The sequence below is a fragment of the Hemiscyllium ocellatum genome, chromosome 25 (genome assembly GCF_020745735.1).
Source record: "Hemiscyllium ocellatum isolate sHemOce1 chromosome 25, sHemOce1.pat.X.cur, whole genome shotgun sequence".
Lineage (NCBI taxonomy): Eukaryota > Metazoa > Chordata > Chondrichthyes > Orectolobiformes > Hemiscylliidae > Hemiscyllium > Hemiscyllium ocellatum.
Window position 1 is genome coordinate 17,553,619 of NC_083425.1, and position 25,543 is coordinate 17,579,161.

Sequence of the window (25,543 nt, forward strand, 5' to 3'; positions counted from 1 at the left end):
TATTGGGCTAAGTTCAAGTAGGAGAAGTTCGTAAAAAAGGTCTTGAACTTTATTCACACAGCTACTAACCTTACTGAGTAATCCCTTACGTGTACTGTAAAACTGCATGAATACATGCCCATAGAAGTTTATAGCATAACAGAAAAGCATTCAGACTATCAAATCCTTGCTAAAACCAAAACCAATTCCACTGTCTATCCTGCAGTCCTTTAATTAGATGCACAGTATTTGCTAACATATGGCATTTCACAGGAATGCTCCCCACTATGTGTCCTAAATCTATTCAAGTATTTATTATAAGCCAGAATTTCTGCTTTTCAATAAGGTTATGGTTTTGAAAACATCTCATCTATCATTTTTTGCAACTTGTTCACAGAGACTCTGCAGCAAGTAGGAATTGCTTGCAAGTAAAAATTGGCAGCTTTCAGACAGGTAACTGTTTAATCAATTGTAACCAGAAGGTGCTATTTTTTCTAGATGAGAGGCTGTGCTTTTAATGGAAAATCACCAGCAGATGAAATGTTACTACATCAGTTTAAAATGAGCTCTTAGAAAGGAGCTGCACAAAAACATCATCTGTCAATGTCCCAGAGAACACGCAATTGCATGTATATTTGTGATACTTTTACGCCGCAGACCACAGTTCACAATGTGTTAATTAAGATCATTTCTGGTCATTTTCATATGATGCCAAGAAATAAAAAAAAACACAATGACAGTATTGAATGAATCTACTGTGGCAATGGAGCTATTACCAAAATCCTTTTTAGCAATGCAGCTGTGCTCATTTAGTTTTCTAATAAAGTAGAGACAGTATTTGGAATATCCCTGAGCTTTCCAAACATGACCATGTTATCTGATAAGTTCTACTGATAAACAGCAATATAAATCCTACCTCCAGGCTGCAGGCAGCAAAGTAATCTTGCTCCTCTGTGGTCTTGCATGGACCTCACACTCTGTACTGTGAAAATCATAATGGAAAGGTCTTGCAGAATGCAGCAATTTATGCTGTTTTCCTTACCCCATTTCTTACACCACAGCTACAAGGTAGCCATGATTGCAAATGGCACCAATTGTGTTTGAAGATATAAATTTCAGGCTAAGTTCAGTGCAACTGTTTCAACAAACACTCCCCAACTTTTATTATATGTTCTACTTTTCCCCTCAATACCCAAGAATATTCCCATTTTGTAATCAATCTCTGTAAATATTTGCCTTACACATTTAAAAGATAGAAAGTTCTGAAACAGTATGATCATTTTGCCCCACAGGGCTCCGAAAGAAGCATAATTGATGCATTAAACTTGATTTTAATGTCAATGTCTCTGCTGCTTCACTTTATCAACTGGTTCAGATGAAGAATCCTTGTGAAACGATTTGATTTCATCTGTCCAGGATAGCCACTCAACAATTTTACAGCCAGTGGTTTTTCCTCAAGTGGTTAGAGCAGGAAATTTTGGAGGAGCTAAATGAAATTTAGGTTACTAGTGCCTCAAGTTACTAAAATCAAATGCCAAAACATTATTTGTAATCGCTCATAGGATGTGGACATCTCTGGCAAGGCCAACATTTATTGCTCATCCTTCGAAGAAATAGTGGTAACTGACCATCTTTCACACAGCAGTATTGTTGGTGCAGCCATTTTAGAGGGAATTTAAGCATTAACCAAATTGCTGGATGGCTGGAGTCAAGTACAGATAGAATCATAGAGTCATAGAGTCATAGAGATGCACAGTATGGAAACAGACTCTTCGGTCCAACCAGTCCATGTCGAACAGATATCCCAACCTAATCTAATTCCACCTGCCACCTGGCCCATATCCCACCAAACCTTTCCTATCCATAGAGCCATCCAAATGCCTTTTAAATGTTGCAATTATATCAGCCTTCACCACTTCCTCTGGCAGCTCATTCCATACACGTACCACCCTCTGCGTGAAAAGGTTGCCCCTTAGGTCTCTTTTATATCTTTTCCCTCTCACCCTAAACTTATGCCCTCTTGTTCTTGACTCCCCCACCCTAGGGAAAAGACTTTGTCTACTTATCCTATCCATGCGCCTCATAATTTTGTAAACCTCTATAAGGTCACCTCTCAGCCTCCGACGCTCCAGAGAAAACAGCTGCAGCCTGTTCAGCCCCTCCCCATTGCTCAAATCCTTCAATCCTGGCAACATCCTTGTAAATCTTTTCTGAACCCTTTCAAGTTTCACAAAATCTTTCTGATATGAAGGAGACCAGAATTACACGCAATATTCCAAAAGTGGCCTAACCAATGTCCTGTACAGCTGCAACATGACCACCCAACACTTGTACTCAATACGCTGACCAATAAAAAAAAGCATACCTAATACCTTCTTCACTATCCTGTCCTACGACTCCACTTTCAAGGAGCTATGAAACTGCACTCCAATGTCCCTTTGTTCAGCAACACTCCCTAGGATCTTACCATTAAGTTTATAAGTCCTGCTAAGGTTTGCTTTCCCAAAATGCAGCACCTCACATTTATCTGAATTAAACTCCATCTGCCACTTCTCGGCCTATTGGCCCATCTGATCAAGATCCTGTTGTAATCTAAGGTAACCTTCTTTGCTGTCCACTACACCTCCAATTTTGCTGTCATCTGCAAACTTACTAATTATTTCTCTTATGCTCACACCCAACATATCTTCTTCCTTAATCATATGGGATTTACAACAGTTCAAAGATTTCACAGAGGTTTTATGGCACAGAAGGAAGCAATCTTTGAAGAAGAAAATATTTGATTTTAGATGGAAAGGTGAAAAACACCTTTCACCCAGGAAAGAGTGGAATAACTCCATTTTGGTTGGGAAAGCTTGGAAAACCATGGATGAATTAGATTGCCACCATTTTGATTAATAGAAAATCAACAAAAGCTGAAACTGTGGGAAAACCCATTAAGGAGTACAGAAATCTAGTATTGTAAGTAAACATATTTTTTTAAAAAACCTGAACTGTAAATTGGTACAGAGTAACCAAGAATAAAGTTTAAAGCTTTATTGAGGAATTCAATATCGTGTTGCAGAAATGCAATACTGGAGAAATACAATGTTAAAATGATTGAAAAATAAAAAAGTACAGTGACATTGCTGTGCAAAAAAAATCTATCAATTTAAAAGAATATTGATGACTACAAGCTTTACAAACAAAAGATTTAAAGCAATATTGAAGTATTAATCGTTAATGTGACACAGAAGAAATGTAAAAGACATAATACTTCCAAACAAATTCAAGGTGAGTGAAGGAATACGTATTCAAGATTGGACCTAATGGCAGTGACATGGAGTTCTTAAGATACAACATTATCTCAAAATGAGAATGGTTAGCACTGATGCCTTAGAGCATCCAGGGCCCAATTTTCATCCCAGCCTTGGGTGACTGTCTGTGTGGAGTTTACATATTCTCCCTGTGTCTGCATGAGCTTCCTTTGGGTGCTCCGGTTTCCTCCCACAGTCCACGCTAAATTACCCACAGTGTCCAGGGATGTGCAGGTTAGGTGGATTAGCCATTGGAAATGCAGGTTCACCGGGAAAGGTTAGGGACTGTGGGTCTGGATAGGACGCACTTTGCAAGGTGGTGTGGACTCAGTGAGCTGAGTGACCTGCTCCACACTGGAGGGATTTAATAAAAAAACAAATTACATACTAAGACTGAAGCTAAGCAAGGACTATTATCTTCAAAGAGTCCGGTTGTGGATGATGTTATCAAATTACAAACTATCAGAATATAGACTGTTTTGAAAATGTCCTAAAATGTTTAGCTACTTTATTCAATTTCAGAACAAGTACACTTCTTGAACAAGCTGGTTTAGTGATGGAGCTCACTAATTATCCCAGAGAATATTTCATTGATGACAGATTAACGCAAAACTGTGAAAATGTAGCTTCAAACACAGAATTCACGTAAGATAGAAATAAGAACAGCAGTTTCTGGAAAAGCTCAGCAGGTCTGACAGCATCTGTAAAGAGAAATCAGAGTTAATGTTTCAGCCCAGTGACACTTCCTCAGACCTAATGGTAACTGAAAATGTATTGCTGGAAAAGCGTAGCAGGTCAGGCAGCATCCAAGGAACAGGAGATTTGACGTTTTGGGTATAAGCCTTTCTTCAGGCATAAGGCCTGAAGAAGGGCTTATGCCCGAAACGTCGAATCTCCTGTTCCTTGGATGCTGCCTGACCTGCTGCGCTTTTCCAGCAACACATTTTCAGCTCTGATCTCCAGCATCTGCAGACCTCACTTTCTCCTCAGACCTAATGGTAGTTAGGAAATGTTAGTTTATATGCAGAACATAGGTTGGGCGGGGTGAGGTAAGGAGTAAACGATAGGTGGGAATAGAGCCCAAAAACAGAGAAGAACAGTTGGACAGACAAAGGAGTGGGTAACGATCTGGCTGGGAGGGTATATAGCTGTTAATGGAGACTGTTAGTGGCTAACAATAGGTAGTGTATGATGGCAAACAGTGTGATAACACAATCTGGTATGTGGGGTTGGGGGTTAAGACATGGGGGAGTTCAGGCCCTAAAATTATTGAACTCGATATTGAATCCGGAGGGCTGTAAGGTCCCCAAGCAGAAAATGAGATGATGTTCTTCTAGCATGCGCTGAATTTCGTTGAAACACTGTCTCTGTCTCAGACTTGCGACAGTGTCCATGTCAGTCTCCATTAACAGCTAATCACCCTCCCAGCCAGATCATTATCAACTTCTTTGTCTGTTCAACTATTCTTCTCTGTCTTTGGTCTCTATCCCCACCTATCCCTACACTCTCTCTCCAACCTAACTTCTGCATACAAACCAACATTTTCCCAGCTTGCATCAGTGCTGAGGAAGGCTCATGTGACCTGAAATGTTAAATCTGATTTCTCTTCACAGATGCTGCCAGCCCTGCTGAGATTTTCCAGCAATTTCTGTTTTTGTTTCTGATTAACAGCATCTGCAGTTTTTTTCAGTTTTTATTCACATAAGACAGAGTTGTTACTGAGATTCTTAACAAGACTTCGTCATATTTTAACACCCCAAGGAAGACTTAACTTGAGAGAAATCTAATCAAATCTTGTTGGAAGCAGAAACCAGGAAAACTCAACAGATCCTGAGTGGCAAAGACTAACATTACCTTAAGGCAGCAACAGAGTCTATCATTTTGTAAGGTATGGACAATCCATGCCATGTTACATGCCAAACACTTGTTCCCAAAAAATATCACCACGGTAAGTTTTCATAGGAATGGAGAATGTCCAACCTTGAGAAAGGAATGCTATTTGAAAAACTGGAGGCTTTTAGAAGATATTCAGAAGTAAGACACAGCGACAGAACAGAAGAAATGCTAGCTGTCACAGACATAAAGAGGATCCACACACAGTGCAACCACTATCATTAGAAAAGATACCTTAATTGGAAAAGATAACCTAGGTATTCCTCAAGGAAGGGGCTAATTCAGAACATACAGAACCTCTCTACATCAATAGACACTCTCTTGATTTTGTGCATGTTACGAGATCAAGTGTTACTGTTCCCTCAGGCTAATTACCATGGCAAAAAAAAACATAGTTGTTGCAACTTATAGAGAGAAAACCATAGGGTGTCGGTGGAATAAGTATCAGAAGGACAGGAATAGTACAAGTTACACATATGCACCTTGCATAAGAGAGTTTGAAATGTGTATGTTGTTCTCAGATTCAGTTTGAGCTTGTGCACATTTTTCATCTGCTTCCTCAGAAGAGGTTGAAATTAGATAACATACCTTCAGTAACACTTAAAGTAAAATACAATCCTTAAATTCTTTTGTTTGGGTTTGAAATTATCACAATTACATTTATATAAAAGCTGAGGATACATAATGACCTATGACTTCTGGGACATTACACAATCAAATGTAGTCATCAATCATTCATGCACATTCAGGTTAAACATTGACTTGTTTGAATCTTTTAGCACACACATAGCTCCAAGCAAGTTTATGAACACCAAAAGTATAGAGATGTTTATCACCCAAATTACTATGCACATATGGATAAGGACTAGCATGCACATCCAACCTGTTAAATTTGTATTTTAATAAATATATTCTCAATTGTGGATGATCAGTATAGTTGAGGATCCACACTTTGAGGACTAAAGCTGAAGGCATTTACAAACATTTTACAAAATGCTACTGACTAAAGCAGTTCTTCAGGAGTGCTTCAGATTGTAAGAACACTCCTCAATAATGTTAATGAAAAATGCTAAGTTAGAGTAACTATTGTTGTCTAGTCCATTTAATGAAGAACACCTTAAAAGACAATCAATGTTCCAATGGATACTAGGTTGGAAAATGGTATTAAATTTGAGACAGTAAACAAGCCATTAATCCATGGAAATTAATTATATTCCCTATAAATTGCAAAAGGTTTGGCAAGGGAACAACCAGTTCTCATTGAATGCACTTCTGTTGCAACTAGTTACCTTTTGTTTTAAGCCATGAGGAACTCCTGAGGTACATATTCATAATAAATGAATAAAACTGAAGCACAATAAACACAAAATTCAGCATGCATGGAACAACATGGTTCACTTGACACTGTGGTACTATTACAGTTAATAGCTGATTAAATACATTTCAGGTGTCAGGTCTGGGTAAATGGAAAGGTTGCCCCAGCCAGTGCAACTGTGTTCCCCAAGGGAGAAAACACTAACAGGCATTGTTGCAATACAGCCTTGGGGGCACTCATTAGGACAGGAAAGGACATGGACTCTTTTAAAAGAAATACCAAAGTGTGTAACTAGCTGCTAATGCTGTGTTAAGTCTGAAAAACTGGAACAACACCAAAAAAAGTGCTGATTATATCCTTACCATCACTGAATTCTTAATATACTTTATTTTTCAGTCAAGAGGGAGACTGTATTTCCAAAAAATAATAAACAAAATTTAGAGCACATTTGGGTGCAGGATTTAATTACTTCTCTCATTATTTAGCCCTCCATGAGGCAGCCAAGGACCTGCTGAAAATTTATATTAAAGCTGGAAGTTTAAGAACAGAGAAAGGAATCAAATTGCGTGTGCTTGTGTGAAGAAACATTTTGCCTTCTTAATATGGTCCTCATTTAAAGTTGCAGCACAGTTTGATTGTGAAGGGAAGACAACATTAGCATCAAATTTAGATGACAAAATAATTGTTTTCTTTCTCTTTTCTGCAAATCCTGCCAAACTCTATTGACATAATTTTCATATTCAATCTGTTCCAAATCAACATCATACCTGTTCCAGGCACAATTCAAATCCAAGCATAAAATTACTAAGGTCCAAACCACTTCCCATTCAATCCCAGTGTATAGGATTCATGATCCAAGCATAACACTTAAGTACAAAATCTTCATCCAAGTATAAAATATTCTCCCAATTATCCATTCTTTACTGCTGAACAGACAAAATATGGTCAGTTCACTGCCAGGATTCACCTGCAGGCAGCTGCACATTTTTCACATTTAATCCTTTTTGTTGAAAGTTCAAGGCTTTTGGTAGGTACTCTGTTGTTTTGTTTAGACTGAATTGCTGAATGAGTTATTCTATAGGTCCTGATTTGCAAATTGACTGTTTTTGCCAATGTTCTGTTGCAGTTCTGGTCTACTATAATTATTTTTTGGCAATTTACTCATATGTCTGCCCAGATTTCACTGTCTTGGGCCTTTTTTTGAGTCACAGACAACAATACCATTTAAGACATGAAGATTAAGTACAAGTTGTACATAGATTGCTTTCAATACATACTCTTCATCTATGGATAGGTATGAGAGTAACTTAGAAGTTCATTCCCTAACCAAGAAAACATGGATTTGAGTCATTTTTATGAGTGAGGTAAGATTTTTAAAAAATCCTTTAACTTTTGCAGCATTCAACTCTTGTAAGCCATATCCTATTTCAAATCAAAATAGGATTTTACACTCATTTTTTGCAATTTTTTAGATTAGACTTACAGTGTGGAAACAGGCCCTTCGGCCCAACAAGTCCACACCGACCCGCCGAAGCGCAACCCACCCATACCCCTACATTTACCCCTTACCTAACACTACGGGCAATTTAGCTTGGCCAATTCACCACACAAATATATTAAAGCTAACTATGTAGTGATAGCACTGTTTTATATTTCTATCTGTATGTGTAATAACAAGTTGGTTAAGATGAAGTAGATTGGCTTTAAGCAGGAAAAAAGATAACATGGAAAACATACTAGTTCCATGAAATAAGTTGAATATAGATCTTGAGGCAATAGTCTAATTTTTAGTGTTACATCAATGATTAATTTAATTGTTTGGTAAAACTGGTGGCAAAGTAGCCAGATTTAGTTTGAATTCTTTAATTCTGCCATTGTATACTAATGGAATGGGGGTCTTGTGTTGCAGTAGTAGTGTTCGTACCTCTGAGCTAAAAGTTCCAGGTTCAAGTCCCACAATCTCCAGAGGTGTGTAACAATATCTTTTCATAGGTTGATTAGAAATAATTACAATAATTGGGCAAATAATATATTTACTCATGGATCAATTGTATTAACTTAGTTTTTTGCAACAATGCATTTATTGAATGTATCTGACCAGATAATTTGAGAGAAAAGTAGCTCAATTTAAATATAAAACATGCTATGCCATTCACACCTGTCAGGAAAATGGATTCAGACAGTCCATGGTTGGAAAACCAATGAGAAGTTGTTTAGCTTGAAAACCTGGCAGATACATCTGGAAGGTAAGGGAGGAGAAAGGGCACTTCAAAATGGAGATGCTTTTCTTTAACCCTTTTAATGTTCAACATGACCTTTGAAGCCAGGCCTCCATTGTGGGGGAGGAGGCGGGTGGTGGGAGAGTGTGGGGTGGAGAAGAAATTGATACTCCAGTGTGGCTTAAGGTCACTTCTGTAGTTGAGCAAGGAGTAAGGATCTCGAGGTTGTCTTGGACTGTTTGCTCCCACTTGTCTGTTTCTGGGACATTGCCTCCAGACAGGTAAACCTGGCCTTGCTGCCTCCTGGAATATCCCTGTCATTGAATAAAATCATGGGAACCTTTTACTTCTAACAAAAAGGATTGTCAGGACTCTGGGTTAATATGTTTTCTAAAGGTTTGCACTTCTGACAGTGAATTAGATTTAGAATTAGATTTTATTGCCACATGTACTCAAATCTAGAAGTAGAGTGAAAGGATACAATGTCTCCATTTCTATCGCCATTTTAGTTACAAAGGTACCTAGGTACGGAATTTTAAAAATAAAGAAATAAAGTTAAAAATTGAACAGTCTTTCTTAAGTGCTTAGCCATGCTGGGCTCTCTCTTCCTACAAGGACACAATTTCCTCTGCCTTGGCCTGCTGTCCGGGAGGCTTCGCGGTACCTGCTCTCACCACCGCTGCAGATGCAGGGGGACCTCGCTCACCACTGTGTTGGGCTCACTCATCCCGCACTGGGTTCGATCTCAGGCTGTCAGACTCTTGATCCTGCCCCCCGCAGCTGTCGCTGCCTCCATGACTGAGCTCTTTCCAGAAGGTGTGAGTAGGAAAACAAAACTAAACAAAAGCTGAAAAAAAAGAAAAAAAACGAGAAAATAAGAAGTAAAGGAAAGAAAAAGAAAAGCGGATGGAGTGGATGAGATGACTCCATGTAAATGAATGGCAATGAACTGGTTTTTGTGCTCAAGGGATGAATTTGTAAGCCCTAAAGGATGTGGACCTGGAATCATGCAGAGACAGAATTCCATGGACTGATGTGTGTGTGCCGGCTTATTTTCACTATTCCTAGAAGCAGGATCAACCACACTGCCCTGTGGCCCAACATTTCAACACCCTCTCCCACTCTGCTGAGGACACAGGGGTCCTGGGCCTCCTTCACTGAGGCTCCCTCACCACCAGATGCCTGGAAGAAGAACGCCTCATCTTCCACCTCGGAATACTTCAACCACAGAGCATCAGTGTGGACTTCAACAGTTTCCTCATTTCCCCTTCCCCCACCTCACCCCAGTTCCAAACTTCCAGCTCAGCACTGTCCCCATGACTTGTCCTACCTGCTTGTCTTCTTTTCCACCTATCCATTCCACCCTCTCCCCAACCTATCACCTTCATCCCCTCCCCTACTCACCTATTGTACTCTATGCTATTTTCTCCCCACCCTCACCCTCCTCTCATTTATCTCTGCACCCTTCAGGCTCTCTGCCTGTATTCCTGATGACGGGCTTTTGCTCGAAACGTCGATTTTACTGCTTCTCAGATGCTGCCCGAACTTCTGTCTTTTCCAGCACCATTCTAATCTTGACTCTGGTTTCCAGCATCTGCAGCCATTGTTTTTACTTAGAAGCAGGATGGCAGGGCTACTATACATAAGCACTGGTTATTCGATTGCACTTGCTTAAAAGGCTGTTAACACTCATAGCCAGGCACATGCAGGTACTGGGGGAACAGAAACACTCGCTCATGGTGAGGTGGGGTCAGATTAGGGCAATGCTGCAGACCTAGCTGCTGATAATGTTTCTCCTTTGAAATTTTGAAATGTTGGAGAGAGGTTGCTTCAAATCTCATAGCAGTCTTTGGATTGCTGACCTGAAAAGGCATCTTAGCTGCCACTTCATTGAGAGTCCTCCTACAGTCAGCTAATTGTGCAGCAAATGCTCCTTTTAGGCATGACAAGGAAAATCAATGCTGAACCACTGTCCTTCTTCCAATATTGCATTGTGATCTGATTTGTAGAAGAATCTGGACAAATAATCCTACTCTGAATATTTGAAGTAGGGTTTGAATACACCACTTTCTGATTCAAGGGCAAGTTGTTTCCCACTGAACCATGTCTGGCAACACTTTATACAGGTACCTCCTGTCTTGTGATCATATTTTTAAAAATGTAAAAAAAGATTGCGTGGGAGAAAATCCGTTTCCCTGTCCACCCACAGCATGGCCATAAAGAGCGTAAGGAACCATTCTGCCTAAGCCACAACAGAAACTACCCAGAGTGCCTCAATCTTGACCAAACAGGCTAACTAAGACACTAGGCAGCAAACAGGAAATAACTCAAACCACTTCCAGACTGGGGAATACACTTTCCGAGACAACCTGACAATAGACTTCCAAGCCTTCAGGAAGCACAACGACTCCCGAAGCCTTAAGGGCAGCCTCACTCCTCATACGTACTGGAACTCTAGGAAGGATGCTCAGACTGAAAGGCACCAAGGTAACTTACTTGTGGTGAAAATGTGTTGCTGGAAAAGCACAGCAGGTCAGGCAGCATCCAAGGAGCAGGAGAGTCGACGTTTCGGGCATGAGCCCTTTTTCCAGCAACACATTTTCAGCTCTGATCTCCAGCATCTGCAGTCCTCTCTTTCCCCTAACTTACTTGTGGGCTAACCACAATGGCAACCCATTGATGCCAGGATGAGAGACATGAGCACCTACTCTCACAGAGGATCAGAATCTCCTAACTCAATCACAGGTTGATTGCTGCTATCAGATGGTTGATTGTCTTCTCATTGATTATGTTTTACCCTTGATTGTTCTGTAATTCACACCATATTACTGTACCCCTATAAAACTGCCTGTGCCTACTGCTCAAGGAAGACGACCCTTGGTCTACCTGTACAGACTCTCAGTTCTGTGTCAGCTTAGTCAATTTCTCTTCCAACTATATTGCTTGTAATAAACAGCTTGTCAATTTCACATGTTTCACACTTGTGTGGTCTCTGTTCAATTGGGTAATTTCTCTGACAGTTTGCAAATGTGCTTCTCTTTTCTGGCTGCTCCTGTGTTTTGGCCATATTATAAATCTCAATGATGGAGGCAGGCAGGTACATAGTATGAAAAAAATACTTTCTTACCAGGCTGGAGTCAGACTTCCAAGTTGATTGACATGGAGAGGCCATTGATTAGATGGTAGCAAAGTGATGGCCCAGGGGATAAACTGCTCCAATCTGCCAATTTAAGGAGAGCACTTGAACTATGGCTGAGGGGTCGGTTATCTCAGCTGAATGGCTGGTTCGTGATGCAGGGTAACGCTAACAGTGCAGGTTCAGTTCCCACACTGCCTAAGTTTACTATGACAGTCCCACTTTCTCAGCCTTGCTGGAGTGGTGACCCTCAAGTTGAACCGCCAACAATCATCTCTTTCTCGTGAGAAAACAGCCTTATGGGACGATGATGACTTTATCTATCAGAAAGAAATGCAAATGTACGAAATGCCAAATTATTTCCCAACATGCATTGAAAGTCTTTGTGCATCATCTTGCTGACTTCTGCCCCTAACGGGAGGATATGCACTGAGATGCTTTCCATGGACACCAGGATTTTGATAGCGCATACAGATTTACTTATGTCCCATATAGCGAAACCCAAGCTCAATGTCTCAAGCATTGTCCTGCTGTTTTTTAACCTTGATTTACAGAGTTCCTATTCTGAAATATGTAACTTAGATTAGTGTGCATTGACATTCCAGCCACACAGCCACAACCAAGCAGTACATCTGGTTTCACGGTTTAGAAACAGTAACATGAGTCAGTTGTGCGGCCAGCAATTGTCATACATGCTGAGAAATCAACCACTATCTGTTTATGTTTCAGACACAGTGCTGCCACCAATCCTTCTTTCAATAATGGGTTTAAGAGCCTGCTTGGTTAACTATGGTAGAGGACAAGCTACTAGTGCGCCTTAACAAGAAGAGGCAATTGTCTTAGCCAGAGATGTGGATTATTTCTTTACAAATACTCAGACTATAATCTAGTAGAAAGAACAAATGATATTAAATCACACTGTGATATAACTTCAAAACATTAATTGCATGAGCGCTTCTGTGTAAAGTAGAATTATTCTATTAAATTTTGTTGCTCATGGCTTGCTGTACTAAATATTGATATTAGCTAGTTCGACATAACTACAAGGAGCTATGGGTGATCTTTTGATCTTGTTAGTATCTCTTGCTGCAGACTTTGATTTTTCATCCAGAATGGAATAATATAATCAGATTAGCGGTCTGTGACATTAGTCCTTTCAAAATCATATACAATTAAAACAGTAAACAACCTGGTCGATGCAAAGATGAGTGAGTTGCACAGAAAAAGAAGCAGCTTAAAGTGAAAAAGAGGGAAAGGATTAAAATCCGAGCCTGAGATCCTGAGGAAACCAGATTGCTTTTACATAACTCAAATAATTCTGTAATGTTGCAGTAAAAACATTGTCACAATCAGATTGAAAAGCAACATGCACCCTGTTCATGAACTGTGGGAAATCAATATTGCTGAATAGCCCAAAAACTAGATTAAGTGAAAGAATAAATGAGCACAGGGCATGTCCAGATTGTGTCATTATCAAATCGTAAGGGGGGGGCAGGGATTTATTTTCATAAAACATAGATGACTATCAGTCTTAAAGAATTGAAAAAAGGACATTGCAATTTTAATTAATTAACCCAAGTCTTACTTCAGTGCTCCATAGGGGCTATATTCAGACCTCAGGAAATCTTTGTTAGCCTGAATACTACAGTGAGCATTGTTGATGTAGTGAGTGTTCCTACAAATCAGATTTGTCATCAGTATTTATTGTGCTTTCCAAAGGCCATAAGCATGAGGGCTGAAATTCCATGAGGAACTCTTCATGCTTCGAGTGCTCAAAAAGAACAAAATTGTGGCTCATTAGGAGCAAACACAGTAGCAATTCCCCCAGGTCATGTGGTTCGTAAAATAAACTTGAAATGGCTACATCATTTTTTTCTTTTGCTTTGCAGACGCTATGGCCTTTGAGCTCCAGGAATGAGGCTGCAAAGAAGCTAACATGGAGGTCCTTCCTGAATTGTCAGTATGTGGGCTTTGTTCAGCAGTGTGTTGCAATGCCTGAACTGCTAATCCTAGCCTTACTGTGGTACAAATCAGGAAACTTAATTAATGTGAACACTCACCACATTGAATCAGGTTTGAAGGGTGGTCTGTTTTTTATATGCTTTATTTAAGAATTCCAGTGTATACTTTTTATATTCTAAACACAATCAAACACAATTAAAATTTGCATCACATGAAATCCTTCAATTGTAGTTATTGCGGTTCCTATTTCAAATGTTAGATCTGGTCACCGGGAAAACACATTTGACATTTGCTGCTTCAATTTTCTGTTATTTTAATGCATGTATTCCAAGTTAATTTTTGAATGGCGTTCAAAGGAAATTGGTGTTTAATGTTCAGTGTAACCTGTGAATTTATTTTCGGGTTTGAAACACTTTTCTATCGCTTAAGAAAAAATGCAATAGAAACTGTGAGTACAGGAACAGATAGCAAAAGTAACAAGTTATGATCTAAATGTAAAAGGCAGAAATGCATGGGGTTCACAAATGAGCACAGAACTGTTGGAAAACTCAAGGACTAAAGTTAGCCAATTTCTTGGCTTTTTTGAAATGTCCAACTTTGAACCAATTTATTTTTGATTGATTTAAACAAAGTACTACATCTTCACAAAAAAGACAGAGCATTCCTCGATTTACACAACATGTATTTCTACATATTTGTCATTGTAATGGTGATTGGCAATTAACCAAGGATCTCAGAAAGGTAAATTTCTGTTAACTTTAATACAGGCAAAAGAATTGAAATGGAGAAATGCTTTCCATTCTTAAGTGTTCACTTTTCCAGTTAATTGACAGAACTCTGGCTCATTTGAAATAGTTCTTTTAAAATGCTGAACCCAGTATAATAACCAATAACAATTTTATCACAGCAAGTCATGAACAATAGAATACATAAGAATAATTCAACTCTGCAGAGAAGAGCTGGAGACAATTAATGTTTTGCAATTATATCACAGTGCAATTCATTACCATATATTATTTCCTATACACTATAGTCTGAAAACCTATCGAACTGGAATGGGAGCAAGAGAAAAGAAGAAGAGAAAGGCTTGCTGCTTCTCACAACTTTCAATGGCAATCACATTAGAAAATTTAGAAGCCATTTTGCGTATCCTAAGATTCCACAAACAATAATAGCAAACTTTGTTAATTTGGGTGTAGAAACTTAATTGATATAGAAATTGTGACCAGGATTCCTGGAAACTTCCGGTTGTTCTTTGAATAATGTCAAAAGACACAAATGTTCACCTGAAGAGGCAGACCAGACTTTATTTAATCGATGCGGATAATCGCACCTCCAGTAACATGTCACTCCTGTGGTATTGATGCACCAGCCTTAGCAATGTGCAAAGATCCCATGATGATTCTTCATTGCATAAATTACTGACTCAGAAATTACCACCAATTGTGGAAGAAGAAAACAACTCAGAGGTTGAGCTCAGATGAATATGAATGAAAGCATGAAAAAGAAAGCTAAATGTGGCCCAGCTGCAAATTTGTCAATCAGACGTCTCTGGGAATATTAGCCAAGTAATTAACTCAGTTGGCTGCATGGCTGGTTTGAAATTCAGAGTGATGCCAATAGTGGGAGTTGCATGCCGACACCAGCTGAGGTTAACATCCAGGATTTTCTTTCCCAATCGCTCACTGGCTTGGGATATCTGGTCGGCATGGACGAGTTGGACCGAAGGGTACATCTCTATGACTCTACAACTTTGCCTGACCACCACCAGTATTTATCTCTGATAAGAAGGCAGTCCTATGGTCTAGAACGACTATGGTGTCTTTACCTTTAACCAAGTAATCAGTTTTTTTTACAGATTCCCTTTGTCCTAATTGGAGGCTTGTTGGATTGATGCACAATATTCCATGCACTTTCATTTTTGTTTGGTGGTTTTGTTTTACCAATACTTTGGCTGATCCATTCAAATTTATTCTTATGAAACAGCAAATGCAAAGGTGTTAGGCATGGAAAACAAAGAAATTACTTTTGGTGGCAAAGTAATTTTTGTAATCTGATCCACATATCTCACATTTAAAATTATGGATGTGTTGCATTGATCTCTAAAATCAATCTTCAAATTGTAAGAAATATATGTGACAAATTACCTATGGCATCAGGTAGGCTACAGCTTAATGACAGAAAAAAGTTTAGTTGTTGGATTATTGTGCAGCCAAATTTAAAAGCCCTAAAACACATGGAACTTGAAAGTTCAATGGCATGTGAAAATTGCATTGTTTTCTTAATCTACAGAAATAACCTGCTTAATACTGTAACCAATTTGAAAACTCTTATTTTTGGAATGAGGACATTCCATCATTGGCTGGCCATTCCAAATTGCTTTTATATTGAGTGGCAGACGGTACTGGAGGTGATTTCCTCGAATTCCAGGAGCAGCAATTACCTGTTTTATATGCTGTTGCATTGCTTTGGAATTTTGGAAAAAAAAGTCAAAACAACAGCAGTTTAAAAGGGAGAAGAGCAGACAAAGGAAGCACATGGTGAGGACCGTGCAGGAGAGAGAGAGAGAACCTGCACAGTTATTGCCTTTGCTGTTTTTGAATTCATGTGTCACTGGACATCGGAGTGCATCTGGGAAAATTAACAAACAGTAGATTTCACAACTAATCTTGGAGGAACCGGTTTGGGCGAAGTTCACAACACAGAATCAGATATGATTTGGAGATGCTATCACCTGATGAAGGAGCATCGCTCCGAAAGCTAGTGTGCTTCCAATTAAACTTGTTGGACTATAACCTGGTGTTGTGTGATTTTTGACAGAATCAGATAAGGTCATTGTTGTTTTACGTCTATCCAAGAGAAAGGCTGCATTAGTGATATGGTGGGTTCTTTCTTGATTATATGTTTTTGGAGTTAAGTCTCTTGATTAAACTTAAAATATAAGCCATAGCTAGTAATTTAACCTGGTGCAGTGATTTGTAGAGGAATAAGACAGAGTTATTTTCTGGGTCTGTAGATTGTGAAGTAGCAAAAATGGCCTTTGCAATGAGATGTAATTCTTGTCAGTTTAGATTAGATTAGATTAGATTAGATTACTTACAGTGTGGAAACAGACCCTGTGGCCCAACAAGTCCACACTGACCTGCCGAAGCGCAACCCACCCAGACCCATTCCCCTACATTTACCCCTTCACCTAACACTATGGGCAATTTAGCATGGCCAATTCACCTAACCTGCACATTTTTGGACAGTGGGAGGAAACCGGAGCACCCGGAGGAAACCCACATAGACACGGGGAGATGTGGGAGTTTAAGGGTTATTGCGGATTATATCTGCCATAAATGCGAATCTTATCAGATTGAGTGGATCAGTTGGAGAGACATATAGACACGATGAGGAATTTGCAACAGCAACAGTGTGTGATGGATGCAGTTATAGGAAGGGGGGAAAGTCTCAGATGCAGTCACATAGATGAGTTAACTCTAGGAAGGGTAAGAGAGGCCGGCACCTGGGGCAGGAGTCTTTTATGGATATACCCATTTCAACCAGGAATGCTGTTTTGGAAAATGTAGGGGGTGATGGATTCTCAGGGAAACGCAGCACGAACAGCCAAGTTTCTGGTATTGAGACTGGCTCTAATTCAACGAGGGGTACGTCAGCTTCCAAGACCCAGGGAGATAGTGAGGAAAAAGATCAATCTGAGACTGGTACAGTTGAGAACAGAAGTGAATCAAACAGGGCAGGCAGCGACAAGGTAGGACTAATAAATGAAAGTGCATTTATTTCAATGCAAGGGGCCTAACAGGGAAGGCAGATGAACTCAGGGCATGGTTAGGAACATGGGACTGGGATATCATAGCAATTACAGAAATATGGCTCAGGGATGGGCAGGACTGGCAGCTTAATGTTCCAGGATACAAATGCTACAGGAAGGATAGAAAGGGAGGCAAGAGAGGAGAGGTAGTGGCATTTTTGATAAGGAATAGCATTACAGCTGTGCTGAGGGAGGATATTTCCGGAAATACATCCAGGGAAGTTATTTGGGTGGAACCGAGAAATAAGAAAGGGTTGATCACCTTATTGGGATTGTATTATAGACTCCCTAATAGTCAGAGGGAAATTGAGAAACAAACTTGTCAGGAGATCTTAGCTATCTGTAAGAATAATAGGGTAGTTATGGTAGGGGATTTTAACTTTCCAAACATCGACTGGGACTGCCATATGTTAAAAGTTTAGATGGAGAGGGATTTCTTAAGTACATACAAGACAATTTTATGATTCAGAATGTGGATGTATCTACTACAGAAGGTGCAAAACTTGACCTACTCCTGGGAAATAAGGCAGGGCAGGTGACTGAGGTGTCAGTGGGGGAGCACTTTAGGGCCAGCGACCATAATTCTATTTGTTTTAAAATAGTGATGGAAAAAGATAGACCAGATCTAAAAGTTGAATTTCTAAATTGGAGAAAGGCCAATTTTGACGGTATTTGGCAAGAACTTTCGAAAGCTGATTGGAGGCAGATGTTCGCAGGTAAAGGGATGGCTGGAAAATGGGAAGCCTTCAGAAATGCAATAACAAGAATCCAGAGAAAGTATATTCCTGTCAGGGTGAAGGAGAAGGCTGGTAGGTATAGGGAATGCTGGATGACTAAATAAATTGAGGGTTTGGTTAAGAAAAAGAAGGAAGCATATGTCAGGTATCGACAAGATAGATTGAGTGACTCCTTAGAAGAGCATAAAGCAAGTAGGCGTATACTTAGAGGGAAATCAGGACAGCAAAAAGGGGACATGAGATAGCATTGGAAAAAAGAATTAAGGAGAATCCAAAGGGTTTTTACAAATATATTAAGAACAAAAGGGTAACTAGTGAGAGAGTAGGAAGAGATCAGCAAGGCAGCCTTTGTGTGGAGCCACAGAAAATGGGGTAGATACTAAATGAATATTTTGCATCAGTATTTACTGTGGAAAAGGATATGGAAGATATAGACTGTAGGGAAATAGATGGTGACATCTTGCAAAATGTCCAGATTACAGAGGAGGAAGTGTGGATGTCTCGAAACAGTTAAAGGTGGATAAATCCCCAGGACCTGATCAGGTGTACCCGAGAATTCTGTGGGAAGCTAGAGATGTGATTGGTGGGCCTCTTGCTGAGATATTTGTATCATCGATAATCACAGGTGAGGTGCCGGAAGACTGGAGGTTGGCAAACATGGTGCCACTGTTTAAGAAGGGTAGTAAAGACAAGCCAGGGAAGTAAAGACCAGTGAGCCTGACCTCAGTGGTTGGCAAGTTGTTGGAGTGAATCCTGACGGACAGGATGTGCATGTATTTGAAAAAGCAAGGACTGATTAGGGATAGTCAACCTGGCTTTGTGCATGGGAAATCATGTCTCACAAACTTGATTGAGTTTCTTGAAGAAGTAACAAAGAAGATTGATGAGGGCAGAGCAGAAGGTGTGATCTATATGGACTTCCTGATAAAGGGCTTCTGGCCGAAAAGTCGATTTTTCTGCTCCTCAGATGCTGCCTGAACTGCTGTGCTTTTCCAGCACCACTCTACTCCAGAATCCAGTTTCCAACATCTGCAGTCATTGTTTATACCTATATGGACTTCAGTAAGGCGTTTGTCAAGGTTCCCCATGGGATACTGATTAGCAAGGTTAGAGCCCACGGAATACAGGGAGAACTAGCCAAAGGTAGAAGACAGAGGGTGGTGGTGGAGGGTTGTTTTTCAGACTGGAGGCTGGTGACTAGTGGAGTGCCACAAGGATCGGTGCTGGGTCCTCTACTTTTTGTCATTTACATAAATGATTTGGATGCATGCATCAGAGGTACAGTTGGTAAGTTTGCAGATGACATCAAAATTGGAGGTGTAGTGGACAGCGAAAGGGTTACCTCAGATTACAACAGGATCTGGACCAAATGGGTCAATGGGTTGAGAAGTGGCATATGGAGTTTAATTCAGATAGGTACGAGGTACTGCATTTTGGGAAAGCAAATCTTAGCAGGACTTATACACTTAATGGTAAGGTCCTAGGGAGTGTTGCTGAGCAAAGAGACCTTGGAGTGTAGGTTCATAGTTCCTTGAAAGTGGAGTCGCAGGTAGATAGGATAGTGAAGAAGGCATTTGATATGCTTTCCTTTATTGGTCAGAGTATTGAATACAGGGGTTGGGAGGTCATGTTGCGGTTGTACAGGACATTGGTTAGGCCACTGTTGGAATATTGCGTGCAATTCTGGTTTCCTTCCTATCGGAAAGATGTTGTGAAACTTGAAAGAGTTCAGAAACGATTTACAAGGATGTTGCCAGGGTTGGAGGATTTGAACAATGGGGAGAGGCTGAACAGGCTGGGCCTGTTTTCCCTGTAGCGTCGGAGGCTGATGGGTGACCTTATAGAGGTTAACAAAATTATGAGAGGCATGGATAGGATAAATAGACAAAGTTGTTTCCCTGGGATCGGGGAGTCCAGAACTAGAGGGCATAGGTTTAGGGTGAGAGGGGAAAGTTATAAAAGAGACCTAAAGGGCAACTTTTTCTCGCAGAGGGTGGTACGTGTATGGAATGACCTGCCAGAGGATGTGGTGGAGGCTGGTACAATTGCAACATTTAAGAGACATTTGGATGGGTATATTAATAGGAAGGGTTTGGAGGGATATGGGCTGGGTGCTGGCATGTGGGTCTAGATTGGGTTGGGATATCTGGTCGGCATGAGAGGTTGGACCAAAGGGTCTGTTTCCATCTGTACATCTCTATGACTCTATGACTCTATGACTTGACCATTTCAGAGGGCTGTTTAATGTCAACCAGCTTACTGTAGGTCTCCAGTCACATGCTGGCCAGTCTGGAACAGGATCAACTGGTTTCCTTCCCTAAAGGATACTTGTGAGCCAGTTAGGCTTTCACTGATAGCATCAGGTCACTGTTTGTAAGAGTAAGTTCAAATTCATCCTACTGCAATCAAAGGAGTTGAACTCATATTTCTAAGGCCTCTGAATTACTTGACCAATGACATTACCTTATCTTGCCGTATTCCATCACCCTGCACCCCCTGTACCCAATATTGTACAACGATGGCTCAAAATGGTCATCAATTCGACTGTGAACCCTCAGGCCTCCACAGACTAACCACATCAAATTAAACAGACTGCCTTCCAATTAGATTATAATTAAAATTAATGAGGCTTCTGTGTCCTATATATGTTGCAAGCCAGAGCTTTTACAAAGTTGTTTGTACATATGACCCTGTCTGCGTGGGTGGAGCTCTATTACAATATCTGGCAGCAAGAGCAGTATTCAGGCTCATCCCTCAAGTTAAGAAGTGAAAAGCAGGGGCTGAGAGAGGCAGACAAGACAGTCTCCAACCCATGCAGTGCTCTTTAATCACCTCATAGCTGAGTTTGCAAAACCTTTTGTAAACTACTCAAAGAGATTAACACTGAAGAAGAAGTTTCATTCTATTAGCCATTGACAGTGAAGTTGTAAATGTGTCATTTACACTGTCATAATCAACAATGAATTGAGGGAATCTTCCTTTTAACAGTTCTCATTAGCTTTTACATCAAAAGACCCTATTTCAGTAATCTTCACAATTCAAACCTTACAGCTCGGTGCAAGTGGGCTATTTTTCACAATAGAAATTGATACCACAACTTAGCAATTAACCAAGCTGCAATGACTCCTATTGCTAAATTGTAATTGACCTTTTTCTTAGATCAGGACATGATTGGGTTGGGATATCTGGTCGGCAGGGACGTGTTGGACCAAAGGGTTTGTTTCCATGCTGTACGTCTCTATGACTCTATGACTCTATTTGCGGTCCTCTTTTACACATTGAATTTGAAGTTTAACATTTGTGGAAGGCTTCCATTAAAATATTTAGTCAACGAGAAGGACAGAGTAGCCAACCCTACTCAGGATTCTTCAGGAGTTACCAATTCTAGAAAAAATTTTAAAGAACGTCTAAAATTACCTCCCTGTAGAATAAAGATGGGATGGTGTTCTCCATGAGGCAACAGTAGTTGCCATGATCCTCACCATAGTTTGACCCCGAATACAAAGATTTAGCCAAGGGCCACTTCTGCTACATGGTCTGATTTGGATATTTTTACTCAGATGAGCTGTTTGCACTGAACATATCACTGAGACTTGGCCCCTCTGGACTCTCGGCTCCCCATGCACTTGTCAAGACCAATATCCCAAGATGCGCCATTTTAGTGCCTATGTTTTTGATGTCAATTTCCTCAAAGGATTGACTGATGCCTATTTCCCAGCCTTCCCCTCCCTTATTTAATCAAACTGTTCAGATATTGTTATAAAACAGCTCTGGGACTGGTATGCATAGACCTCCTAGTCCCAAACATTACCTTTGTGCCACAGGTCATAGCTAATTTAAAACAACCTGTTCAGATGTGATATGTCAAACCTCTGAAGCAAAAGAAACTGTAACTCAGGCCTCCTGGCTCAGAAGCAGGTACTTTACCCCTGTTCCTCTCACCTGCCATTTTAGTATATTTTGTGCACCAGCTCATGTTCTTATTGTTGAAGCAATATGGTTAGACTGCAGAAACTGGCCTGGGGGAAGAAAGCATCAAATATCCAGCCTCTAGGCTGTAGTGTGTCTGACAGAGAAAGATAACATCTGAGCAAATCTCCCCTTGCAGTGGTATTATCGATTAAAATAATAGTATTTAAAGAAAGAAATGTGGGAGGCATGGTGGCTCACAGCACCAGGGACCTGGGTTCGATTCCCACTTTGAGTGACAGTCTGTGTGGAGTTTGCACATTCGCCTCGTGTCGGTGTGGCTTTCCCCTGGGTGCTCTGTTTTCCTCCCACAATCCAAAGATGCACAGGTCAGGTGAATTAGCCATGCTCAATTGCCCATAGCGTTAGGTGCATTAGTCAGGGTAAATGTAGGGTAAAGGAAAGGGTCTGGGTGGGTTACTCTTCGGAGGGTCGGTGTGGACTTGTTGGGCCGAAGGGCCTGTTTCCACACTGTAGGGAATCTCATCTCAAATGAAACAAATTGTGTTACCACTGCACCTCTCTCACCAAGTGGGACATCTCAACACATTTTGCAATCAGTGGAGCACATTTTGAATATAATAGCTTTGACAAGCAATTGACAAGCCAATTTATGCTCAGTAAGGAAAATAGCAACATGATAAAGACAAGATAGTTATTTTACCAATGATGCTGTTTGATGTATTAACCCACCTTGCCTTTTAAATCTTTATCCACCTGCCTTACATATCATTGTGCCTAATGTTGGTTTTCAATTCTCTTGTTCATGAAGCACTTTAGACTGTGTTGTTAAACTAAAGGTACTAGATAAAAAGTTATTTTTAACAGATATTTTGGAAGACCTTTGAAAGATAATTTTGTAATCAGGGAAAAGCATTCAAATATTGTCAGAGAAATGGTTGTATTCTGTAGAATAATTAGCTCTGTTATTTTCTGACAATAAGCTATAAGGTCAAGAGTGTGGCACTGGAAAAGCACAGCAAGTCAGGCAGCATCCCCAGAGCAGGAGAATTGAGTTTCATGCATAAGCCTTTAATCAAGAATGATGATGAAGGACTTATGCCCAAAACATCGATTCTCCTGCTCTTTGGACACTCTCGATTCTGAACTCCAGCATCTGCAGTCCTCACTTTCTGTTAGTTAGCTATTGGAGCTATTTTAATGCTCTAAGATTACAGCAAACAGGTACCAAATCTGTTACCATTATCCTCCTTAAAACGAGGCTGTAACCAGCAGTCAAACAGTCTATGTCTATTTTGTACTGAACTGAAAATTGAAGTCATCCATCTGAATTTTCAGTTGTCTTTTTCTCATTGAAAATATTCATGTCATTCAGTTACATGGTCATACACAATGGGTATCACTATTTGCTTGCAACTAATACGAACACTGAACTGAAAATATTGTTCTGCAGTGCATCATAAAATCCAAGTTCCAAACCAAGAACTTAGACTCTGGATTGACTTTCCAGAGCACCACTAAGAAGATGCTGCATTAATCAGAGTACATGTTTTAGTTGAAACATTAAAGTATGGCCCTCACTGCTTGTGCAGTTGATCCCAAAGACCTCAGTTACCCTACTTCCTGAAAAGTATAAGTTTTACTTTCCCTGTCAGTATTCTTCGCAAATCTGTTTTTAAAAAAGGATTAGGTCACTGTATCAATACTGAAGCTTTCACAATGGCTGCCTTAAGTGCCTAAAGATAAATTGTCACTTTGTGTATGTGACCTGTTCTGGGCCATGCCTGACGAAATGTGACAATACAAAAGCAACACATACTAGTGAACGAAGTTCAAAACGTTATTTATGTCTTATAACACCATTTTAACCCATCAGTGGCAATATTGATACTTAATATTGATAAATATCATATTGATACTTCATTTTTTAATATAACAATGATAGCAGTATTCTAATTAGTGTAATTTTGCAATATTTGTGGTATTGGCAGTCTACTATTTTCCAAGTGTCTGCAACGTGCCAGTAATAATATCATCACATGCCTTATCTATTGAAGGCACGCTTCACAAGTTATTGAAAATGGCATTTGAAGTTATATGATTACAGTTATCACACGTTATAACTTATTCAAATTGGTAAAACACAGATTTTTGATTTGGTTCAGAGTTCTGAAGTCATGAACTGTTGCACAAAGTTTTGTCTTCTTATAGTATTAGATCAATTCTAATATAATATTAGATCAATGAGATCAGTATTAGAGATGGCAAGAGGAAAGGTTGCTGTTTCGATGCCGAAAGTTGAATGGCACATTTCCAAATCATCAATTTCAATGTTTTCATAAGATACCACCATGGATTGCACTTTTGAAAGTGTTCAAAACAGCACATTGTTACAATGAAACTGTACGGATCTTCAACTATTTTAAATGGGTTCAGACTGGTCTAGCCACTCAAAGAATGAACTTTTGGCACGCAGGTTGAAATTTCTTGGTGAAAACACTTTTGTAAATTGGTTAGCCTCAAAACATCTGCAAGGGCTGAGTACCTTCCTCCTCTCAGTTGCAATCTTTTCCAGTTCCTGCTGCTAGAGCGATGAGACTAACAGTACAAACAAGCTGGACTTACCCATGACCACATTGAGGTATGTATGACACCACCATTGCCTTATGTCCTCTGGAGAGACCTAAAGCACGTAGACTGGGAGTATGCAGCGTCCACACGTACAGACTGTGTGCTTAAGCTCCACCCATGGTGTGGCAACTTGTATATTTCGCTGGCACGATCCCTGACTATTTTTCTTCTGCTATTTCTAAAATTGGAGCGGCCTCAAATTCAATATTGTGACAAAGTGTGTCTGTAGAGTGCTGAATAAAGCCACAGTACTCAAGCAGCAGATTTCAACAAGCCTCCGCTTGAAGAGAAACTGAACACTTTTGCAGCAATCAGTCAGCAAAGGCCAACTGGCTCTCCGAGGTTTCGAAGGCCTCAGAGTATAGTCTGTCAACTTAGAATTCACACTGTCAGCTAATGTCAAAGCTAAGCATACAGAGATGCAACGAATAGCTCAAGCTCATTTATAATACATCTTCTTAATGACTGACTGGGAAGCTATTGGATGACCGGCAAAACTTAGATCCCAACCCAACAATTTCTGATTCAGATCAAAAATCTGAATTTGGCCCACATTTTAGGATTCCCATTAGATATACCCATCTTGGCTAATTTATTGTTTTCAGTTCCACTCTTAGAGTATATGCGCTGA

At 40.0% G+C, this 25,543-nt stretch overlaps 1 long non-coding RNA gene across 1 annotated transcript in view; it reads right to left on the reverse strand.

The window, feature by feature from the left end:
- The window catches only part of LOC132827712 (uncharacterized), a 42,977-nt gene extending 18,021 nt beyond the window's left edge, over positions 1–24,956 (reverse strand). Inside the window, exon 1 of the long non-coding RNA XR_009646033.1 lies at positions 24,907–24,956. This is a non-coding gene — a long non-coding RNA (uncharacterized LOC132827712). The remainder of the gene's footprint in view (positions 1–24,906) is intronic.
- Between the last annotated feature and the right edge of the window lie 587 nt (positions 24,957–25,543).